Source organism: Equus caballus, chromosome 4 (assembly GCF_041296265.1).
Source record: "Equus caballus isolate H_3958 breed thoroughbred chromosome 4, TB-T2T, whole genome shotgun sequence".
NCBI classification, from domain to species: Eukaryota; Metazoa; Chordata; class Mammalia; order Perissodactyla; family Equidae; genus Equus; species Equus caballus.
In genome coordinates this window covers 33,076,945-33,095,606 of record NC_091687.1, presented here as the reverse complement: position 1 = coordinate 33,095,606, position 18,662 = coordinate 33,076,945, and the positions used below count along the sequence as shown (strand labels likewise).

The window sequence follows — 18,662 nt, the reverse complement described above, 5'->3', positions numbered from 1 at the left end:
TGGGCTGGGAATTAAAGCCAGGCTGCTCACTGAATCCTATAATACATAACCATACAGGCACAGGCTGACATTAAAAGAATGCCTTCTATCTTTAAAATTACAGAAGAAAATACCCTCTGATGAATAACCACAATTACTACTTATAAAAGAAAAAAAAATGTGTTGTGTATGATTTTCTATATATATATATGTATATATATATTATGTGCATGTATTATTGTGTATAAAAATATAATGATTCATGTGAATTTGTGTTTTCCTTTAACTAGCAAACAATTGATCATATAATACAAGAAGATAACATGTATTTACTTTTGTTTATTCTTGTATTGGACCAAAGAAATACTTAACAGCCTTGTAATATTAATTTAATGTGACTTACCCAGTGGGAAAATTGTCTTTAAAATCAATTATCATATAATGCTACTCCATAATGTGATCTGTATTAATCTTTCTTTCCGAACAGGAAAAAAATGAAAACTTTTAAGGGAAGAGTAAGCATAATATTTACATTTCCTTAATAACATTAATACTACTGTATTTTATATCTCACAGTAGAAGAACCTTGAAACCAGTACATGACTCTCTGAGAAATGAAATTCTTATATAATTTTTATAGTTTCTATCTAAATTAATTTTTTTCAAAAATGCCTATTTCCACAAATTATATGCCATAGCATAGTTTTTCTCACCTAACATATTTGGTCCAAGAATGTCAGTGATTCAGAAAACACATTTGCTTTCTCCTTCTCATTTGGGAACAATTAAATCAAACACAAATAAATTAGATTTCTTCTTTTAATTTGAGAAGAACTTAAACAATGGAAGTTTTCTATCCATCCAGAAGTAAGTGAGTTTCAGGGAAGGAGTCAATTGGCATCTACGAATCCTAGTAAATGCTAAGTTCAATGTTAATAATGTCCAAGTTATTATCCTCTCGTTTTGATTTAAAAACATTAGGGCAGCTGTAAAATGCCAAGGAGGTAACACAAAAAGTTGTGATGTGAAAGGTGCCACTGGGATTTGTGTAGTGTGGTAGACCTAGGATGAGAGATTTTAGAGGGCTGCAGAGAAGCAAAATAGAACTTTGAACTATCATATACCTGTGATTGTAAAGCCTGCAGTGAGGAATTGAGAAAGGGTGATGCACTTGAAATGTGCGACACCTCTGAAATCAAGAGAAAACTCTTCTAAGAAGTGAATGGTCAGAAACGTCACAAGCCACAGCGACATTAATCAGGACAAGAAGTGAGAAAAAGGCACCAGACTCATTTATGTTAAATGAAACAGCCTAAAGCTCCTATTCTAGGTTCTGGGAAATTGCAGGCACACCATAAATGGTAACTCTTATTACTTTCAATAAGGAGGAGTGAGATGAAACTCAATTTTAGAGTCTTAAAAGACTGTTTGGATAGGAAAGTGAGGGAGTAGCTGGATTATACATGTTTGAAAATTGAGAGACAGAAATCAAAAATGGATTATCAGTCAACACGGCTTTTGGTTATTTTGTTAGTTTGCTTATTTTTACTTTTCAAAATAACTGTCCTAGTTATTTGAAAAAATAAACTGAATAAGACATGAGTCATCTAGCACAATGCCTGGCATACAGACTCAGAGGGGAAACAAGCTCTTTGTTTACCATGTGCCCTGCCCAGTTTTATAAGCTTTGCATGATTTATCTCATTTAATTACCACAAAACCCTACGGGTTAGGTAACACTCTACAGAAATAGGTGATTGTTCTAGTATGTCAATTTATGTAAAAGGAAACAACGGTCCATAGGGGTTAACTAAACTTTTCAAAACTACTCACCTAGAGAGTTTTGTCTGACTTCCCTCCACAGTGCCACATTTCATGTTAGGGGCTTCCCGTGCCCACATATGAAATAAAAAGGGAAGAAGTTCATGGAGAATGCCACGGCAAAAGTACAGAGGATTTTCTGGGAAATACCGGAAGTTTCAATGTAAAATAAACTCTCAATAAATGTTTATTGAGCAGCTGACTGATACTTTTTGCACACTTTAACTTTTCTATGTATCACAATTTTAATTAGAACTAGACAATTGAAGTAACAAATAAGATAAAGTAGATTATTATTTGATATTATAAGCATATAGAAATGCTGTAGCTTTGTAAAATTTTGAATTTCTGACCTGGTGTTTTAGTATGCCTTTAAAAACTTCAGTTATAAACTTGGAAATGTAAATCATCAAGATTTTGAAAAATCTCAAACAAAACCATCCCATTTTTGTGTTTTCTTTGCCAAAGAATATATATGTCATGTTGCCATTTATGCAACTGTTTGGACAAAGAATAAAAAATCATACACCTTTTCTTAACTTATATTGGACAATAATACAAAGCTATCATCAAAATCATTAACAAAGACATCACCAAAAAATTAACACATGCTAATTGCTTATTAACTACTAGTTATCCTGCTAAGAATTTATCCTTATTTCACAACCAATGAGGTAAATACTGCCTTGATAAGGAAACCAAGGATTCAGATGTGGTTCTATATAATTTCTCCAAGGCAAGAAAATAAAGAGTATACAGATAGAAAAGAAAGAAAACTTTTGCTATTTTTCTCATGGTTTCTTCTTACATGTCACACCTTCAACCAGGAATGCTTCCCAGCTAAATATATTTCAGCATTTGGAAGTTCGTCTAATTAGAGTGAGTTGGCAGGTAAATTCTTTTACTTTTTGTTTTCCCAAAAACAAATCTTTTAATTCACCTTGGTTCTTGAAAGATAGTCATTCTAGGTATGGAATTATAAGTTATAACAGTTATTTTCTTTCAACATATAGAAGACGTTATTACAGTGCCTCTAACTTCCATTATTGCTGTTGAGATGCTAGTGCATTGTCATTCCTTTTCAAAGGCTATATGTTTTCTTGTCATTTATAAAATTTTCCCTTTGCCCGTGAGGTTCTATTAGTATTTTACATTACTATAATTACTATTATAGTACAATTACATATTATATCACTATAATAAATCTTACTCGAAAGTTTTTTTCATTTACCCTATTGGTAATTTCTTATTCTTCTAGGATAAAAAATTGGATTTCTTTCCCTTATTCTGTAAATTTATATCATAATTTTATAATTATATCTCAAAATTCATAATTATGTTCACTTTTTAAATATAAGCTTTTACCTATTCTTTTATTCTGGAATTTCAGTTAGATATATCAGCCTTTCTCAGTTCACCTTCTGTGTCTCATAACTGGTATTTGATATTTTAACTCCTTTCTGTGGATTGCTTTATGAATAGTTTCTTTGGTTTTTTCTGCCAGTTCTTGCTTCCATCTTGATACACTGAATGTTTTACTTTACTTTTTCCATTTCTAAAACTTTGATTAGAATCCTTTTTAAATTTTCACAGACATTTTAAAGTTTCTTGATCCTCACTCAAATTTTCAAACTTACTTTTATTTCCACAAATATGTAAACCATGCATATTTAAATTATTTTCTTATACACTAAATATATAATCTCTCTAGTTTTCACTCATGGTACATTTTTCCCCAATGAGTTTCTTGTTTTTTATCTGTGTTTAAGAGTTCTGAATTGAAATTAAGGTTTTGTAGTGTCGATTTTGCATTTGCTTCTGTCAGTTGCCTGGGTATCCCTCCTAACAACTAAATTGTGTAAACTCGAGGAGCAAATCTACATGAAGACCAGATTATGGTTATGAATTCTCAGAGGATATTTCATTTTCTCTCACACAGTACCAGTGACATAAGGACATTTATTTACTGTTCCTCCTGCTGTGGGTTTATTGCAGGTGTAATCCTTCGGGAATGCAGCTTTATAGAGCAATCTTCTATCATGTGCTCTACTCAAGCATACCAAGGCTTTATCTTGTGTCCTGTGGACCCTGAGCAGCCATCAAAACGGAAACTTGAAATCCCCTGGGTTTGCTGCATCAACGTAGGGGAAAAACTGGTGTTTAAGCACCCCTAATTCCTAGGGTTCCACTTTCACTGCTGTTTTTTTTTAGGCCCATATGGATTTTTAAAATTTTCACCACAGAAAGGCATTTAAAAAGATACTTGCTACATTTTATATAGCTCTCATTTGTTTTCATTGAGAGGCCCATTTACAGTTTTGTCTACTAACTGCTGGCAATGAAAATCGTATTTGTGCTATTTTCAAAACTCCAATTACATATGCCTTCTTTTGTTACTTATTTGAATGCTGCTTTTCTGTATATTAAACATGGAGGTTTTAGTTTTAAAAAATTTCATTTGTTGTTTCAATCAGCCATCAACTTTCATACTGATAGTGGAGTCTTTGTTAGAACTGATGCAAAAGACAAATTAATATTGATATAATATATTCAGGAAATCTGCCTCTAGTATTCCACAGAAAACTGGGTTCCTACGAATTATACCTCAGAAACAACATCCCTGTTTTACCTTAACTATTCTTTAAAGATTAGCAAATAATGCTCAGAATGCTATGATTTTATAAGAAAATCTTTCTTAACATGACAGTCTATAAATTCCTGATTTTCCAAATCGTATGGTACACGTTGGGGTAAAACTGAGTTAATGATCTACCAGCACTTATCTGTTAAAAATGCTTTAAACTATAAGTAACAAAATACCTGACCAACAGTGGCTACACAATATATCGTTACTTCTTTATTTAAAGATGTCTAGGGGCCAGTCCAGTGGTGTAGTGGATAAGTTTGCATGCTCCACTTTGGCAGCCTGGGGTTCATAGATTTGGATCTTTGTCATGGATACACACTGCTCATCGAGCCATGCTGTGGCAGAATCCCACATACAAAACAGAGGAAGATTGGCACAGATGTTAGCTTGGGGACAATCTTCCTCACCAAAAATAATCATCATCATCATCATCATCATCATCATCACAAAAAGATGTCTAGAGGTAGATTGTTTCATGGATGATCCAGCAATTAAAGAATACTACAAAAGAAAGTATTTTCTTTCTAATTCTTAGTATGCTCTTTATTTGTCTTAATCCTCCTTGTATCTTAGCCACAGATGTTTTCCATAGCTCTAAGAATCACATTTGCAAGGTAGAAACAAAAGGGAAGGAGTGATGCCAGGCAGTTCTTTCCTTCTTCCTATTTCTTCTCATCAAATTATCTTCTGAACAAGACCCCAGTAAAATTCTTGTTAGGTTACTTTGGTCAGGACTGGGCCACATCACTATTTCTGGCTTCAAGAGAGACTAGAAGAAAGAGAATCTTCTGGTAATTGATAAGGGGAGGGAAGTTGGGAATAGAATGTGTAGGTAGGAAGACTTTTCCTCTACGGAATGTGGGTTCGTCTGGCTGGAGAATGAATTAAATTCACATGAGACAGAATAGCAAGGGAAAATTAGACAAAGTTTTATGAGGACCATGGCCCAGGGCCTTTCTTCCCGAAGGAAGAAAGGGCACTGAAGAAGTGGGGTGCACAGAGTGGTTATATACCCCCAAACAGGGTGTTTCACATATGATTGAAATGTCCCTCCCACAATAGTCACAAGATTGCCCTGTTGGCACAGCGCTTGATGGACACAGCAGGTAGTGGTCTGCTATCTCAGCGGCTGTAGCAGGAGGCAAGTCTATTGTCTTGAGCTGGGTGGTCACAGGTGAGAACAGCAATCAGTTCCTAGCCTAAGGAAAGATGCTTAATCCTTAAAGAAATGCCAACGTTGGGAGGGGGAGGGAAGTCAATTATAGGAGGTTACCAAACAAGCACAATAAACAAATGCAGATTTAAGTCCTTGCCTTCCCCATGGATTAAGAGTTTCTAGAGGCAAGGTCATCCCCTTTCTTCTTCCTGGTACAGAGAGGGAGGCACCTTTACAGATAGAGATTTCCTTTACAATGTAAATGTCTCCTAACAAAGAGCAAGCAAGTTCCACCCCTCAGAGCCTCCTTTCCTGTCCCAGTTTATCAAAAGCAATCAGCCTCAAATAATCCTCATGCCAAAGACACATATCTTGGGGTGGCCAATTCTGGTCCCCACAAATGTGAGAGGCAAACTAATGTTATCTGCAGTAGTCCACCTTTGGCTATTCAACATCCACACTCTTTTAACATGGAAGATACTCACCTCTCCCGCAAGAAAAACCACCCCAAAGGCTCATCCATTTATTGCATATGGCTCCTTTTCTGTAATACCTAGGTGATATGTGTTACTTTCCAACAGGTTAGATGTGACTACTTATGGTTAGAGATTCCAAGTTAAAACAGAAGGCATTTGCCTCTAACACATACACTATACAATTGTGGTCAATAAATGCTACAACTTAATTTTTCATTTTGAATGTGAACAATTGGAAACACACAACAGTTGTTTCTGAGAGCGTATATCTTACCCTGATAGATAGTAATGGTAAGAAATCCTATCCTGGCAGTGAAGTTTCCTGATTAACCAATCCTTCTGTCCCTGCTTCTGTTCCAAGATCTTTAGTTCTATAAGGAAGAGAGGAACATTCTTCTTTATCTTCCTTCCCATCGACATCTGAATTGGATGCTGGGGAAGACATTTCTCCTCGAGGATCCCCTGCTTTAGCATGCTTCTTCCCATTGATGCTAGCTTAGAGGCCCAGGGATTTACACAGATGTTTCCTAGATAGATTTAGTATTTTATTGCTGGTGCATTTCTCTCAAATTTTAGTAGGTCCTAGTCTGTTTGCTTTTAACCAATTCCATGCTCTTGTACCTATGGCCAAAATAAATTTCTTAAACATAATCTTTAAGTTGGGATACGTAGGCATAACTTCCAATTGGGTATTTGCTAGAGGGTTTGCCCCCTTGATGAAAGGCACTAGGGAGAGTCTGAGGCATCTCCTTCGTGTATCTCCTAAAAAGGCTGATGTTTGCATGATAACGCTTAAACTAGCTTCAAGTGGGGCAAACAGAAGTTGGCTTTTCTAATCCTGTCAAGCTCCAGATTATGAAGGTGAACTCAGCCCAGATTGCAAGCCACAGGCAGAGAATGCCTGGCCTCGAAAAGTAACTAAACACAGGCCAACATTCTGAATTTTATCTACTCTGCTAGCACATTGTTTACATCCTAAAGTAGTTCAGGCAACAGGTGACGAAGTTTCACCAAATTTTAATTAGAGTCTGTAAAAGTCAGAAATCATTGGTTTCTGGCTCTTCTTCATCTCATCATCAAACAATACCACATTTAGAGGCACTGGCATCAACCCAATTCTGTTGCTCTCTGCAGAATAGGTGTTGGCACTCATTGATGGCTTAGGAATCTTATTGATGACTCAATACCTCCTCATGAGAACGTCTGGTTAAGTGTGACCTTAACTCTTAAGTATGGTGAATCAAGTAGCACTTCAGGGAGAAATGAGAGAAAAAAAACAACAGGAAATCTGGATAGTGTTCTCACAAACTATATTTGTGACCAGAAGAACTATTTCTTATTTCTAGTAGTAAAGGGGTTAATACTATAAACACCATTGAAATTGACCCAGCAATTGGTTCCCAGCTATGATAATGACCATAATTCTTGAATACCATCAGTTTTTTTCAGTTAGCTCAATATACTAAAAGTATCAGTAAAAAAATATTGCACTATCAGGTACTCAGGAGGCCTCCTACTGCAATGGCACTGGGATTGGAAGGTGCTTTACAAGTCTCAATAGAACTTCAAAACAACCAGTGGCTATACTTGCTTTATAAATATAAAGTGTCTCAGAAACACATCATTTATTTTATTATTATATGTATTTTTTACTTTATGCAGAGGACACTTGTGGCTGTTACTTTGGTACAAAATAATCATGACAACTCAAGTCTAATATGTCAACAAATAGAATAAGATGGACACAAGGGTAGGGAAATTACCTATATACTTTTAATCTCAGTTTGCATAGGCAATATCCAATTATATAAATTTTTGAGTGCCCTTGAATGTATTTTAAATATTTTGCAGAGTATAATTTCTGTCTTTCTCTCTTTTGGCTTAAAAAGTTTTATATGCCTACAATTCTATCTGTTCTGTTTAAAGAATAAACATTCCTTTATCCTGATCCTGTATAAGTTTATTAATATTTTTTTGAAAATCGCTGTTGGTATACAGCAGCAGGAAAATAGGCGGAATACATTTTCATTCAAGTACACAATTTCATTCTTTACCACGATGACTACTGTGAAGTTTCTAAGTAGACTTAGCTAAACAATGGATCTTATGTTACACAGAGGAAAGGTATCTCCAATCACTTTTCAGCAGGTACATTTAGGATCTCTGTACAGTTTTATTAAATTTGGCATATTAACATTGCCAAGACTTAGGAGATTTGTGAATTGTTTCCTAACCAGCCTGGGCTAGACTACTCAGAAGCCAGGTGTGTACCGTTGCATTACACAATTACATACTTGAAAATCAAAAGGGGGAAATGAAACCATAAAAGCTGCATAGACAGGAAAGCCAAATGCACTCTCAGGGCGCATCATTACATACTTCAGACTCGCAAAAGAGGCTTCCTTCCTGTAAATAGTGGATAGGGAAATCAGAGGGTACATCAAATTGACACGTGGGGAGAGATACAGAGAGATCATATTCACTCTAGCAATTTTCTACCAGAGTGGAGCAACTCCAACATACCTGGATTGTCAAAGCCAAATAAATTTTAATTATGTTTTATCTAATCAGGAGAACTCTTGCTATATTTTCTTCTTCACTTGATTTGGTGTCTGACAGATAGAAAGATGCTTGCTTTGCAGAGAACTTCGCCACCAATATTTCTAATCCACACAATGTGAGACACAGAAATGGAGCCCTTTATTTTTTTCTCCTCAAAATATCTCCTTTTTGTAAAGTGTTCCTTGTAATTTGTTCCTTTGTAACTATAAAGAGTGATTTTGACTTTGATACCCTAGATTGATACCAATGATCATAACAGTAAGGAAGTATTCCAATTAACTTTCACACTTTTATTTTCTTAGTCGTATTAATGAACTTTCGTTTCTACACAGCCCTTGGGAAAAGCTAAGGAATCAGGAAGGTTTCCTAGGATCATACAACAGAACTTCAGGGAAAATGCTCCTGGGCCTATTATCAGAAACTAAAATTTCCTCAGATACTGTGTCCCTCTGGTAACCTACTAGGCTCTAGAAATATATTCATGTTTCCATCACTTATTCATGTTTCTATTACATGTATCTGTGCTATTACTTATTCATGTTTCTATGTGCTTCTATTGCTAGGGGTTGATACAAGTTCAGACCCATAGAAAGCATTTAATAGATGAAAGTATACTCAGTTTTCCTTTGTATTCCACACTGTTATATAAAGTTATATGAAGAATTATAAGAATTCTGGTGGTAGTTACAGTCTGGTCATCTGGAAATACAGAGAGGTATATAAAATTAAGATATTGAAAATTAAACAAAAAAATTTTGTAGAATCTGCTCAATAAAGGTTTTGAGTAATCAACAGTACACTCAAACGATAGCGGCCTAAAAAATGAAAGAAAATGTGCTTAAAAACAGTGTGGATTCAGGAGGAATTATCCTGTAATTCTTTTAGTCTTCAAAAAGCACACAAAAATGTCCGCCCCTTTTTAAAGAGATATATAGAAGCAATAAGGTTATGGTTACTTAAGTACCAACTTCCCTGAAAACATCTCAATCCAAGATGGCTTAAGAACCAGGTGAAGGTTTTGGAAAAGCTTTTTAAGTTCAGCTTTCTTACATGAGCTAAGAACCAACCTGTCAACTAAGAGACTTTTCCGGAGACACTGAAATTCAAATGTTTTGAGATCAGGAAAAGTCTGTTCATTGTTGGGTTTTGGGTTTTTTTTTTTTTTTTTTTTTTTTTGGTATAGAGTGAAGATACACTCTACCACAAAAAATATTTTGTTTTTAAGGTCAGATTTTAACACAGAATATGAATTGAGTTCTGTCTTCTATCTGTATTTACCATGATCCATTGAAATAGGTTATTTCCATTGTGCACAGGTGGTAAACTTATCTCACATGGTTTTTATGTAACAGCCTGGAAGAGCCAGCTCTGAAGAGCAACATCTAATGATATCATTAAAATGATTGTAAACATGCCTGTTCTGACAGAAGTGAGCTTTCTTTCTGTTGATATCCATTCAAATTGTTTGGTAAGATCAAACAAATGTAGAGTTATAATACGTCAAACATGTGTACATTCTAAAAGTTTCTGTTTTAAAAGAGATCTGTTTCTTTAGAAGTCAGGACAGCTATAAAAGAGCCAGACTACAGATCAGATTCAAAGTCAAAACTCATTTTCTCTGATTAGAGCAGAATTCTCTGTGTCTATATCATTTAGCCAACAGCTTCCAATGAAAAGAGATCAAACAAAATAATATTGCAGGTATTAAAATATATTGCGGTGGCATGTAGGTCTATTAATTAACCATAATTACTGTTAGGTTTTCTCCAAAACAAAATTAAATATTTTCAGTCATTAAATTTAATCTGTCCTTCTTCTAACCTTTTTACCTCTTCATCACCATTCCTTTTCCTCTAATTTATTAGTTTGCTTAGAAGTGTGTCATGTCGTGCGTTCTAATTTTCATACCATTTAAAATTAATTCCAAGAAAGTCAGTTAAATTTGAAGTTCTCAAGCAAAAACCTGGCTTTATTTTTTTCCCGTGGCAATAGAATTGGATTTCTCTGGCAAGTTTCACTAATATGATTTCTTAATATTAGCAAAAAATTGTGGATTAAATATCTATACTATATATGGAAGTAGAAAATGAAAACAGAGTATGTTTCCCAATTAAACCTAATAACCATCAAATACTTCACAGATGTCTGATGTTTTATAAAAATTATCTCATTTAACCTCCTTGGGCTTAAAATCACAGAGTTAATAAACCAGGCTTGTCTAAAAAAAGAACCTGCATTCTTAACCCTTAGAATACGCTGCCTGTTTTTTTTTTTTTCATTTGAGATAATGTTAGTTACAGAAACTTCTATTTTAAAGTAGGTAAATATAGTACAGTATTATCTCTACATGTAGGAGAAATGAGGGGAGGGAGATTTCCCCTCGTGTCAAAGAGTAATACTCACCGAGCATTCCATTTTCTCCCCCACATTAGCATGTAGTCTTACACTTACTTTGAACCACAAGATGATTTTGGAGAATAAAGTATGGGACGAAGTGTGATGTGTCTCATTTCTGGGCTAAAATTGTAAAAATCTGGGGTACCGTTCTTCAGCCTCTCTCTTCCTCTACTGTGTTTCTGGGGGGACTGGATCCAAAACAGCAAAACAAAATGGGTTACTGAGTTGCTGCAAGGGCATCAGCGCCCAAAGAATTTCTCAAATATGCACTGGATTCTAAATGAACCAGAAATGTCTTTGTTGTATTAAGCACTGAGATGTGGGCATTGTTTCTGTCTGTCTAACCTATCCTATCTAGTTTGTCTGTCTTATCTAGCCAATCTTGGTTATTGTAGAAATTGCTACTGGAAGTGAGATGCTGCCTTAAAAAATCTAATGTGTTTGACATCAACCTAATGACCCAGTGGTGGGTGAGCAGAGAGAGAACTGATACTAGAAGCTTTGGAGAGATGGAACTTCATTTCAAAAAGTAACAAAACATTAGAATAACGCGAGCAGCATATCACATACCTAACAAATGTGTGACTCTGGTTTGAAAGCAGGCTGTTTATAACACATGTGATTTGCTATTAATTCTATTTGGCAAGGTATATTAAGAAATAAATGGGCTCAGAATAGAATTGACTAGTTTGCAAGCAGAAGTAAAAAGAGTCTAATACAGAGCCTTGCAGTGTTGGTAAAACAATTGTTTCATGACCCTAATAAATGATAAGAGTGCAGAAGTCTTTACAGATAAATGTCTAGTGATTTATTTCCAACTGATTAAATTGCCTCAAAGCAAAGAACAGGTTAAGAATGTGACACTCAATAATTTGGTAAAATGGCTCAGGGAAAAGATCAGATTAAGAGTGTGGCTTTGCTCAGATATTCAAACAGCTTCTGTGTAAGCCTGTTACATAGAGAGTGAACAATGCAATGAAAGAGTTGAGATGTACAAGATAGAAAAGAGCTGAATACGTTCTGGGTACATGGAGAAGTTTGGAATTAAAGTTCTCTGGCTATTTTATGTTCTACTGGAAAAGAAGTTATGGATTTGAACAACAAAAATGAAAATGACTTTTGTAGACTTAAAATGACTCTAAGTTACCAAACTTTCTATGAATAGTAAGCTGACTGGGAAAGCTCCTCAGAATCCAAGTAGGGGATCCTATTTCTGATGGGAACAGCAAGTATAATGGGAAAGGAAACGCATCCTTAAAGATGAAGCCAGGAGCCCCAAAGAAGAAAGGACTCTCTGGAGGTCCCCAAAAGAAGAAACTAGATCCAACAGAGGAAAATTCCTCAAACCCAGCTTAGGACATCTCACAGTGCCTGATTTTGGGGACCAAAATGTCTAGGGACTAGTCACTGTTGTGTGTCTCTCAGTCTTCTTGTCTCCTAACGGCATCTGTTCTTGTTTCTGTTCCACCAATGTTATTATTATTATGCATGATTGTCATTTATTTTTGAGTGTTCATGGATGTGTATGTATATGTGTGGAGGGGGTCCCTTAACTTGTCTTTTTAGTTTATATGTTTCAGTCAAAAGTAGTGATGTCTGAACCTGATAGAGAGACTCTCACATAGCAGCCAGAGGTCTGGGTGACCTGGAAGCAGAGACTGTATTGGGTTTTGAGTTGTCTCACTTTGAAAGTAGTTGAGTGTGTTTCCTTGTAGATTAGTGGGAACAAAGGATATCTGGGGGACAAAGAAAGTCCTCAAACAATACTCCCCATATATTCCATTACTCCTTTACGATCTCCTTGCTCCAGAGGTTAGGTGGAGCCAAGAACTAGTCTTGATCAATGAAAGGTGAAAAGAAGTGACACGTGAAACTTTCAGGCCAAAAGAGTTTGGCTCATATTTGATTTTCCAGTCTCTCTCTTTTCCTAACTTGGTGACAACAAAGACGTGTTAAGATGATACAGCCACATGATTGAAGCAGCTCGGATCACTGAGTTGCTGAACAGAGGGTAATGGCCTTGGGATGCTATGGGGATCCATGGTGTACTTGTGGGAATGAGAAAGAGACTTTTATTGTGTTAGGCCTCTGAGGGTTTTTTTTGCTGCTATATATCTTCGCTTTTATTGACTAAAGACAACTATTACTACATTTAATGTAAATTATGTACAGATAATACTGCTTTTTTGTTTTCAGACTGAAAAAATATTTGACTAATATTTTTAACAGATTTATATTTGTTTTCATTATTACATATTATAATAATTCTGAAATCAATTTCTCTTTTACTCTTCTGAAGTCACAAGGCTAGATTTATTTTCTATGATTAGGGTTCTGTATTATGCAAACCTACAATAAAGTTTAACACATAATAACAAACCAAAAATAGTGTGAAACAGTAGATGAAAATTATTTTTAATTTTCCAGTGTCATAGAAAAGTGATCGCTGCCCTAACATCTTAGCAAAGATAAATGGAACAAGGAACCAATGAGTTATTTAAAGGACTCATTAACTTTCATATGACCCTATTTGTAATTGAGACAGTTGTGTCCTAGTAGTGCCCTCCAAGAAATTGAATAATGAGGTTTCCAAACATTCTAAATTGACTGACATGGAAGGGAATGATCCCATTCTTTAGCCAAATCTCTGTGAGGTCCAGGCAAAGGGGGAGACATCTCTTAAAGAATTCATGAGAATTTCTAAGACTAAACATTTAAAATGTAATTATTTTTCCTAAATATTAAAGAGTTCAGTACACTGGTTCAGTAAGGAGGTAAATTTATCGATTTTCTCTCTAAACTGAGCAATGTTAGAGCAAGTTTGAGGTGGAGGAGTTGGGGGGAGGGACAAAATAGGTAAAAGGAATTAAGAGGCACAAATTTCAAGTTATAAAATTAATGTCATGTGGATGTAATGTACAGCATAGGAAACATAGTCAATAATATTGTAACAACTTTGTATGGTGACAGGTGGTAACTAGACTTATCATGGCGACCATTTCCAAGTGTATATAAATATCAAATCACTGTGATATACACCTGAAATTAATAAAATATTATATTTCAATTGCACTTCAATAAAAAAATTGTGGCAAGTTTAGATACAGAAAATTTTTAGGCTCACTCATGGCTCATGTTAGTAGCAGAGTTTTCACAAATGCATTGAATAGCAAGAAGAATTACTATGCCACCTTTATGATATTCTGTGATAAAGTAAATAATTGAAATACATTGCAGAAGATCAGTCTCATTTCTCTGGGAACAAATGCTGGACTCAGTATTCTGAATTCACACAAAACCTGCCATGGAATTTCTCATACTGCCTTATAATTCATTGAAACAATTTTTCCAAAGTCTAATATGCTAAACTCACTCTCATTCTGAAACCATAATTTCATTTACATTTTTAACATTTGAATCAAAATAGCCACAAATTGCTTGCCAAAAAAATCTAATTTATGTTTTTAGCAATTGTGTGTGTCATGCTGCCAGTGTTTTTGTCTTATTTGTTACTAATTGTCCCTAATTGGAAAGCACTATGAACAGTAAAATATTAAGAGAGAGGCCACCAGTACTTTGAAGTTTATTGGTTACAAAAATTGGATAGGTTTTCCTGTATTAACTTTGGTGAGCATGGAGCTTAGAGTTTTGTTTATTTGTTTGTTTTTTTCTGTTTCAGTTTTATCACCACATTCTAGTTATGGAATAAGCTGGTGATTTGAGTGATATTTTTCAAGACTAAACCACTTCCTCCAGTAGAGTGTTTGTTCTTATAAGTAGATACAATTATGTTCATATGTTTAGTAGATGAATCCAGTGGTGTGTGCATGTTGAACAGAATCTCTCATAAGTAGTTTTCTCAATTCTTTGGAATTTCACTCGAATTTAATGTATGGAGAAAATTCAATCTGAAAAATAATTTTTCTTAGTGACAATATTTCTTCCCATAAACACACACTTCATCTTGCATGCATGTACTTAATTGTGTTAGACAAGCTCTGGAGATATTAACTGTAAGTTATAAATTAATCCCATGAGTTATTAACTAACTCTTAACTATTATAAAGCTTAAAGTTTCCTCCAATTTTTTAAAACTTAGTACAAATGCATGAAAATATGCTCATGGATTTTAATTTTCATATTCATAAGGTCAAAGAAATGAAAGAAATGTAGGTCCAAATATAATGTTTCCAATTTACATTTTGAGTTTTTAAGTAAACTATACTGTAAGTTATACAAAAGGGTATTTTATGTCTAAATTAACTGCATATACATTCTTCAGTCACTTTTAAAGTAAAGAAACTTAGGATTGCTTTTGAGTATCAATCAAGTTAGATTGCAGATAGCATGATATTATGGGCAATTTCATTTACGCAGAAATATTAGGAATCGAAATTTTATTTGGCATTGCCTATGATAACGTGTTGCATCATCTGCTCTTGTCACTGTGTGAAACTGAAATTACCATCAATGGGAACTTCCCAAAGAGAGAAACCCTCTTCTGGTGTGTGGGAGAGAGATTGGGGTGGGTGGTCTGACGAGCCTGAGAGGACTTGCATACAGTCATGCACCAAATAACAACTTTCAGTCAATTATGGACCGCATAGACGACAGTGGTCCCATAAGATTAGTACCATATGGCCTGGGTGTATAGTATGTTATACCATCTAGGTTTGTGTAAGTATGCTCTATGGTGTTCACGCAAGGGCAAAATTGCCTAATGTCGCATTTCTCAGAACATATCCTTGTCGCAAAGCAATGCACAACTGTAAATTATATTCCCAAGGAGTCACCATCTTTTACTGGAAACATGGCTGTGTTCAAGTAAATGCCTTTTGATCAGTAGTAGCTGGAAGAGGTTCACCACTAAGACCATGAGGCTCCTCCAGACTGGACTAGACCACTTGGTGAGTCACAGCTGGAGGTCAATCAGTTCTCCACTTAGGATGGAAACCTCTTCTGACTGCCCTGCGATGTTTTCACATGTCGGAAAGTTCTGTCTCTGAGGATGCGTAGCAGAGACCAGGCATGAGAATATCTACCACACTGGGTTGGGAGGTGGATTAAGTGAAGTAGTGTCCCAAAGTAATGACTCCCTTGCTGATCTTCTTGACCCCTTAAACCAATCTCATCTCATGGCATATTTTCAACAACTACTTTTTAAAAGATACAACAGAAAATAAAGATAAACACCACAACATTAACGAGTGTAATTTAAGCTTTCTTTGAAATGATAATGCTCATTTTCATTTGCCAAATAGCAGGTTGAGTGCTAGATATACATTATATAAACAAATACTATTATTGATATTTTCCTTTGCAACAAAAAGCTGAAGCTCAGAAAATTTTAATTATTTTCCAAGGACAAATAGCCAATGAATAGCACATTTGGGCTTATATTCATGATTGTATGATTCCAAGTCTACTCTCTCTCCCTCTTTTTTTTTTTTTTATTGTAGTAAGAGCACTTAACATGAGATCTGTCCGCTTAACAAATTTTAAGCATTAGTACATTATTGTTGACTAGAGGTATAATGTTGTAAAGCAGACCTGTAGAATTTATTCATCTTGCTTAATGGAAACTTTGTGCCTGTTAATTAATAACTCCCTATTTCCCCCTCAGCCCCTGGGAACCACCATTCCAGAATCTGATTTTATGACCAATTCTACTCTTAACCACCATGATATACTGTCTGCATTTGGAGACTCAGGAACAAATTTAGGGTTCTGCCAGCACTTCAAAGGCATGATTCTGGAAATTTTACTGATAAATTAGTGTGTGACAAAAAGTATAAATTTAAACTGGGGTAAGTTTAGGCTGACCTTATATTATGTTTTTTTTTTTTTGGATTCCATAACAAAAGGTTATTATTTATATTTTTTCCTTATAGTGATTGCAGACATTCTCTAAGAGATATATAGCTAAAATATATTCGTATAATTATGATGAAGTAGGAATTTAAGCAAGGTTTGCCTGAACTTATTTGACAGACAATTCTGTTTAATGGGTATTGAATAGCTGTTCTGGAATAACAAACACTGTAAATTCAGTGCCTTAAAACAACCACCAGCTCATTCAGCTGGAGTTTATCTAATGTAAGGTCACTCTAGCTTCTTCAGGTTAGCTGGGGTCGCTGACCTAGTCTGGGCTCAATCGAGGCAGCTTATCCAGGGCAGCTCTGTCCCACATATTTCTCATTATCCTTCTGGGACCAGTTAGCCCAGGCATGTCTTTCTTATGGCAGTGGCAGAAGTACAGCAGAGGAAATGAAAACACATAACATTTCCTAAGCTTGGAGCTGGCACAGTTACCTTCACCTCATTCTATTGGCCAAAAAAGTCTCATGACCAAACTCATAGCCCAGCGATGGAAATATCATTGGCCCCATTTGTGGGAAGAATGGCGACGTCATGTGGAAAAGAGCATGAAGATAAGAAGGGAGGGAGGACTGGGCCACTAATGTGACATACCACCCAAACAATTGCATTTTATTTGAAAATGTATTCTAATTCCAAACTAAAAGGTTACTCTATAGTCTTAACCATTTGATCACAGGATACAGTGAAACTTTCTGATTTCCTGAGGGACGGAGGAGATCTTGGGTTTTGGTCAGGTGTTTTCTTCCTATGAAATTATATTGCTCATGTTCTTTAAGAACCTCTTGTGCGTCTCTCTGGGTTCAGTTTTCAGCACTAAAACCTCTCAGTGAGTGACTCATTAAACTAGTCACCATTATATCCACCCACTCAGCCTCATGCCGCAGCCCCCAAATCTGTGGCTGCTGTGTCACACAAGCAAGAAAACCGTAGAATCCAGAATTCCTATTCAACTGGTGCCAAAAACTGAAGTATTAAAGTTTAAGAAGAGCATTTGAGAGTAATCATCTGGAAGAAAAATAGCTGGATTGCTGGGGAACCTGATCCGAAGGTGACTATTACTCACTCACAGTGAGTTAAGCGGAAATTGGAGGAGGGAATCATAACCCGGGAGTCTGACTGAAGATAGAAAGCCGGAAATGTCTAAAGCAGCTGAGGGGGTGAACATATTTTGTCTAAAAAGATAAGGCAGCTGAACAGGGAGTGAGAAGACATGAGCCAAATTTACACACATGAATAGTGAAAATAATCTCTAAGTAACCAATTTGGGAAGAAGTGAGGGAGATAATAATGCTCTGAGTGGCTAGTGATGAGAGAACAAAGAGGTTAGCGATGCCTGAGAGAGATCAGTAATGTTTCCCAGGTGCCAGAGAAAAGTTCACTGTCAGGAGGAGAGAGGAGTTCTTTTCTGTTTTTTAAACCAGTTTACCAAGAAAGTTCAAGTTCTGGTAAAGATTCAAATATAAAATATTTTTGTTTGCTGCTTCCTTTACTTTTCAGAATATTTTAAAGCAATCAATGGGACAATCTTTGAAGCAACAAAGGGAAGTATTCATCAAGAGGAGGCCTTTAGCAGCTATTTGGGAGGAAACACTATTTCTAAAAGGCATATGACCCTGCTTTGCGTTTGACGCTAAGTGGAACCTAAAACAGTTTTAAAGAAACTGTTAACATCTGTATATTGTTATAGCCAAAATCCTCAAAATAATAGTTATCTAAAAGCAAAGCAAAAAAATCCAATTAGGTG

The 18,662-nt window shown here is 35.5% G+C and overlaps 1 protein-coding gene across 2 annotated transcripts in view; it reads left to right on the top strand.

Moving 5' to 3' along the window:
• The window catches only part of SEMA3A (semaphorin 3A), a 451,042-nt gene that overhangs the window by 57,254 nt on the left and 375,126 nt on the right, over positions 1 to 18,662 (top strand). The window lies entirely within an intron of this gene.